The sequence below is a fragment of the Acanthopagrus latus genome, chromosome 23, assembly GCF_904848185.1.
Source record: "Acanthopagrus latus isolate v.2019 chromosome 23, fAcaLat1.1, whole genome shotgun sequence".
Lineage (NCBI taxonomy): Eukaryota > Metazoa > Chordata > Actinopteri > Spariformes > Sparidae > Acanthopagrus > Acanthopagrus latus.
The window spans coordinates 20331520-20338389 of NC_051061.1; the positions used below are offsets into that span (position 1 = coordinate 20331520).

The 6870-nt window shown below is 41.3% G+C and overlaps 1 long non-coding RNA gene across 1 annotated transcript; it reads right to left on the reverse strand.

The window, feature by feature from the left end:
* Nucleotides 1-2720: 2720 nt before the first annotated feature.
* Nucleotides 2721-4029, reverse strand: LOC119014185. The gene is made up of 2 exons (XR_005072895.1): nt 3681-4029; nt 2721-3085 (listed from the first exon to the last, which is right to left on the reverse strand). It is a non-coding gene; the product is annotated as an uncharacterized LOC119014185 (long non-coding RNA).
* Nucleotides 4030-6870: the final 2841 nt, after the last annotated feature.

Below are 6870 nucleotides of genomic sequence, written 5' to 3' on the forward strand. Positions count from 1 at the left end.
TGTTGCATCATTCCTGCGATCTACTCTCTCTGTATAATTATGTTTTCAATATAGGCCAGGCATTTGCATGCGTGATTAAATTGCACTGGCTTCAAAACCATACTGTTTATAATGACTAATTAAATAACCCCAAATTAGCATCCGCCCCACTTTCATAGTCACCTTCTTCACAGCAGCAGACAAGTGAAGAGGGAGACAATGAAAGAGAACTTGGTCAAACACAAGGTTGAAACTGAATTATTCCGTCACATTTCTCATGAAAATTAAAAACCACAAGAGAGAAATGGCGGAGCTCTGCGCAGCGGAGGGAGCATCCGACAGGGGCGTGCTGTGGCACTGACTGACTGTTCAGATGACTGAGGAAATAGATCATCATTTGTATGCAAAGCCTTTAGTCTCAAGATGCGTTAAAGGTCAGCTTTTCAATAAGGCTGCTGGACCCGGCCAATCCTGCGCCTGGGAGACAAGACTGCATCCTGGCACCTCAGCTCAGCCATTTAAAGGGAAATCCACACAGAATATCATACAACAGAGGCTACTGGCCACACTCCAATCAGCTGCGACAGCACCTGTTGTAACATCATCACCAGGATGTAGACAGAAAAGCAACATGTTTGATGGGTTAAACCCAAACAGAGCGGTACCAAAGCTATTTGTCAATCAGGGAAGACTGGAAGATTGGAATAGATGTGGAAATTTCACTTTGGCTGTCACAGTTATCAACATGTTTTTCTCTCCTCTAATGGCAGGGATTAGACCGGAGATGCAGTGGTTTGGAAAATACATCCAGCAGAAACGTCAGGGAAGAAGTTAAACAGGGAACAGCTGTACAAGATTTAATCTACAAGATCACATCTCGATCTTTTCTCTGGGATTGAGATGTTTCGTGTGGTCCGAGTGTCACTCTAAATTACCTTTGCTCCACTAAACTATTTAAGTAGCCCATCAAGCTAAAATGAAATAATACTGAGTTTCTTCTCCTGTGTGAGAAAAAGATAAAGAACACACATTAACTTAGGCACTTATGGCTTTTTGTGAATTAGCATGAATACTCATTATGAGAACAGTGGGATGAAATAAGCCACTTTTCCTTTTAGTCAAAGAGCCCGAATGAAAGCACATTTCAAACAGTAATTGATATGATTCGTTTTTTTCTGTGCAAATAAAAACATTTTCTGTAACTCTGAAGGGGAAAGTTACATCACGTTCCACTGCAGGATCAGAGGTTCAGCGCCGTTTAACTGTAGAAATGTGAGGCTGGAATTACTTGACCATGAACGCATGTGATGATGGTCTGACTGTGACTGACATGTCTCCAACAACAGATATAAACCTGGATGTTGGACCTCAGGGGGTGCTGATGTCGAAGAGAGTAAAACTTTAATGTCTCAGAGGGGCAATTTCCTTACAGACTGTCCAACACAAATACAATACATCATACACAAACACAACAGAGGAGCCATCGATCATAGAAGTTTATAGTTAGTTTAAAAGCCAATAGCAAATAGAACAATGGGCCATTTATTTCTATTAGTGCTGCCTTTGGGGAGACTAAACCTCAGCCCTGATGAAGCATCTTAAACTCTGTTGTTGTGTTGTTAAAGGTCCAGACCTGAAGTCTCACTTCATGCTGCAGGTCATTAAAGGGTACTTTTACGGCACATCTTTATGATTTTTACCCTCTATTTTCCAGACTAAGACTGCCAACCAAATAATTATAGAATAGAAAAGGACAGACTCAATAATAGCAGATGAAACATTTCCATCAGATACATTGGCACTGAGGCTTTTAAATGCACCGCTGTGGAGGAGGTGACATTGAACTGTTTCTGGATCTATTCACAGGGTACTCTTGCACCAGGAGGTCTGAATGAGGACTTTTAATATCAGACCATTCTTATAATGTTAATTCTTAGACAACAAAATGACTTTGTACAGGGTATGTGATCACTATGATAGAATCTGTGGACAATACTAGATCATTATGGTGCTGTTGGTGGGTTTTGACGGCATCCATAATGTTTTGGGCTGCTCTTTGTGATTTATATTGACCTTTGCAAATTCCTTATAGAAGACAACTGTGGGTTTGCCTTTTTGCATATTGCATCTGTATTTGCTCCCTTAATTAGACACATGCAGGGGCAGAGGGAAGGGTCCTCCTCTGAAAATCAATAAACACTTCTTTGGTCTTAGCCATGTTTATTTGGAGTAAACACTCAAGGACTGGGCCATGATCTTGCTTTCCAACTCAAGACTCGCACTTACCCAAGAACAACTCATGATCCATGATTGCACTCACTTGTATATAAAATCACTTAAAGAGGCGAAAACACATGAGCGCAAGTGTGCATCGTGCCAACAGTTTCAGGAAATCGTCACTAATGGCGCTCACCTTCTCTGACCTAATTTTAAAGCTCTTCAAATTGTCACTGTGGCTGATCTGCTAATGAGCAACAACCAGATGATCATTAGCAATCCCTCTCGGTCAGCTGAATATTATGGTAATCCTGAAATAAAAACTGTTCTGTACACAACCATCCTCTGGCAAAGATTCTGTGTCTTTATCTGTAAGTGATGTATCATGCCCGTTTTACCATGGCGGCTGCTGCTATTACAAAATAAGCAATTATTTCTCTGCCGACTGCACCACAGGTGATTAAAGATTTAAGAACTTGATCTTTCAGCAGTTGCTGCGGGAAAAAGACAGAGATGGAGGGAAACCTTTAAGCTTTTCATCAGCTCTGTGTGGTCTAACAGCATACAAGATCACTTTGCCATTAAACCGCATGAAAAGACAATTCACAAGATTATTAGGACAATCACTGAATAATTAATAATTCAGGTGCAGAGCTTGCGTAACACAAAGGCTGTGTGAACTCATGAATAAACAACTAACTTTTGCAACTGCTTTGGAAAGTCTTTTCATGCAACTTTATTGTAGATTTATAAATAAAAGTCCCCCAGATTAATCACTGCCTCGTGTTCATTCCTGCAGCACAGCTTGAGGCCAATTGTATGTCTGTTAGTACTTCTGTCTTCTCCCTGCCATTCCGCTGCAGCCTGGTCCCGCCACACTGGTGGCATTCTGCAAATGTGAATCAAAAGATCCCGTCATCAGCTTCACCAATCAAAAGTCATTTATCAGCACCAATAAACCTGCGTGCTGCAACAGAAATGCAACGCTGCCGCAGGCTGGAACATCGTCGCTCAGACATGAATGATTTAAATGAGATATAATCCCTTAAATAATGATCAGTGGAATATTGAGTCATCTAATTATCTGACTGAGAGTACACAAAATCCCAAATTGATTTAAATGTTCATATTATAGTCGAATCCAACAAATCCCAACAGAGGCGATTAGCTCGCTCTTTTTAAGCATTAAATTAGCATAAGTGTGCCGTGGCCCCTCACAGAAACAATCCTCAGTCTCTCGGTTGATATTTGGCCTCACATGTAAGACAGGCAGAAGTAAACTTGAAAAATGCCTCATTCATTTCCAACCCAACTGCCAGAATAATTGTTGGCATTGTATTGTTTGTGCAAACCATGGAAACTTGCTTTGGAGATCATTTTCTCCTGGGTACCAGCAAGACTATTGCAGCCCTGCTTACCATCATCCCTCCTACTTGTAAGTGTAAAACAGACATTCAAAGTGTCCACAGCTTACAGAAACGTACGTGCCAACATTTTATCCGGCCGACTGGGCTGTAATTTCACCTTTCTCCTCTGTGAAACAGAAGATGGCAACAACACAGAGGGAAAGGCATCTGTTTTTTGTTTTCAAATCAGTGTTTTTGATAACAACTGAACACAGGAAGGTTGGACTCCAGCGCGCAACACAGGCACCAGCCAGCAAATACAAAAAAATCAGGTGGGCACACAGAGAGGCAGGCGGCCAGGCAAACAATTCAAAAGGGCTGGGCAAAGGCAGGCTGAAAAACACATGTGCAAGGACTTAAAAACCAGGAACACTAACACCAGGAAAAAGCTGGAATGCTTGACAGAAGGAACAAAAACAACTGAAACAGAGGACTGGGAGCGCACGGACTAAATACACAAGGGAGGCGGGGATAAGTGGACACAGGTGAAACACATCAGGACGGGGCAGATAATCACAAAGGTGGGAAACTCATGAGGGCAGGAAGTGTGTATCTGACAAGAGAGGAGAGTTACACACAATACAACGGGAAGTAAAGCAATAACAAGAGATGAAACAACGAACACATGACCCAAGATGAGACATGACAGTTTTCAGAATTTCTTTGGAAACTAGATGTGTGAATCTAATGTGAATTTCTTATTCTGGTTAAATCGACCTCTTCATGTAAATGAAATAAATCCCCTAAAATATGCAGCCATCTCAAGATCACGCGTTAATCGTTGTGTTATCTCGAGGTAACACAGCGTGGTTTCTTGTGAAGTTCATTTATCTCATTATCTCAGTGAAACAGGTTTTGTAATCTTGAGATTAACTTGTGATCTCCAGATAACAGCATTAAAAAAAAAACCAAAACAACAACAATGGCACCTGCAGCCATTCTTGGCCTCCCTAATTAAAGCAACATTATGTAACTTTTTTTAAAACCTCAAAATAACCTCCTCAAAGTCGTTTTGGTAGTACAGTGTTTTGTGATAGGGTGAACAGTGGCTCAGTCACTCCGCCCCCATCACTTGTTTCTGCACTATGTCACTACAGTGAGAGGGCGGGATAACAGCGATACATACATGTTTACAGCACATGATGTTGTTATGAATTAATGAGTTTTTGTATGTCTGACAAACAGTTACAGACCTGGGATTACTGTGCACCGCAGCGGTGTTGCATTCAGTATTCCAAAGCACATCTTTTCCCACTTTCTCCTTTTAAAATCACCAGTGAGATGATAAATGTAAAAGTCAGATGATCATTTCTCAGATCAGAAGGCACCAACATACCAGTTTTTAAATTCAGCTATTTGCTATTCACTGAATAATAATTAACATCTTTGTTAAAATCAGATCTAGTAACTGTGCCAACAGATCACAGCTTGTTTTAAAAACTGGTTCATCTCGTGTGTAGATTTCTGAATAAATAGATTTGAACAAATGTTATTCAAAAATGAAAGCTTTTGAAAATGCGTTGAGGTTGTGGCCTTTTCATTTGAACTTAAACAGAAAACCTGAATTCCTAACAAGTAAATAAAGTTTAGCTTTTCAAAATCCATATTTGCATACCCAACAGTAATTTACATGTTTCACCACATTACAAATTCAAATCATAATTTAAATTCAGCTGTTTGGAGGAAAAACAAGACCTTGCTCATTTCAGAGCACGAATGAACTGAAAGAATGAAAATGCCTGTCCCTCTCAGAAAAACATCCACATGGGTGGAAAAAAATAAAAGCAGCATATTACAACTCACATTAACAGGCAATCACTTTCAGCATGAGTACTACTATGGCTCCAAACGAGTGAGGAGAAGTAGAAAAGTGTATATAGGGAGGAGGCAAGCATAACAGCTTTAGACAGGATACCACTGTTGGTGTCCAATGTGAAACCAGATTATTTGGCAATGGTAGAATCCAACGGGACTCAAACTGAAGGAAAAACCTGAATTAATGAATGGAGAAACATAATTAATGCAGATGCCTCCACACAGGTGCACTGCTGTAGCACAATTAAGCAATTAAAATCCAATCATGCTCTGTGGTCCAAAAATGCTGCAGGCCCAAGTTGCTTCTGACTTTGTGTCACAGTGTCAAGAAGAAAAGATGTAAGTGACTTTGAAAGAGTGCTCATCGTATACGGCTGCTCAGCTGGCTTGTTTGAATAGAATCAGCGACTGAAGTGACACCTGTATGAGCTGCGAGAAAGATGTCATTTAATGGGGTTGGAAATTGATGAGTGTGAAGCGCTCGCATTAATGCGATTTGTAGCCTAAGGAAAAACAGAGGCGCAGCGCTTCCTCAGGTGACTGAGAATGTCAACGCAGGACATGAACACACTGTGTCAGCAAGAACGGTCCGTCGACAATTACACAGAGAGGGATATTATAATAGGGCCGCAGTGCATAAACCCCTCATTACAAAGATGAACGCACATTTAGAGTTCAGCGGTGCAAAAAAACCACAGGGATCCACAGAGATGTGGAAAAAGGTGATGCAGTCAAATGAGTCATCCTTCGCCTTATTCTCCAGCAGTGGGCGAGAGTGGCGAGAGTGGTGCACAGTGAGAGAATGGTACAAGCCTGACTGCTCGACCCGCACAGTGAGGGGATCCGCTGGCTCTGTTGTGCTGTCGGGGACATGCTACTGGCACGGTTTGGGTACACTTTCCCACTTACAGGGTCGGGTCAGTACCAAGATGTTCTGAACTATCACCTTTCTGCTGTTAAGAAACATTTCTGTTTTGATGGAAGTGCTCTCCATCCATGGAGCACAAGGGGCCAGTGGATGGTTTGATGAGGATGAGAACGATGTGAATCATATGTCATGGCCTTCACAGCCACACAGGGCATCCAGTTTAAGATGACATTCAGGATTTCTGGTATTACTGGTATTATTCTCCCCCAAGAAACAAATGTCATCAATGTCTGAAGAATTCTAAGAAAGTTAGGATAGCAGACGCATGATCTGATATCGCTGTGCTGTTCCTGAACATCATAATTAATGCTGCTCCAGGACCATCATCACCAAGTGTGTTTGTAAAGATATATAAATCAACCCAAACTGTGTTTAAAGCTAACCAAATATTTTGGTGCCTCATGCTAAGTCAACAAAACACACCCAACACTAATGTTAGCCTGCTGAGAAGGTAACGCTGATGTCAGCACTGCACTTTAGTCAGTTACAGTTACTCAAAATTAAGACTAGCCGAAGATACGAGGC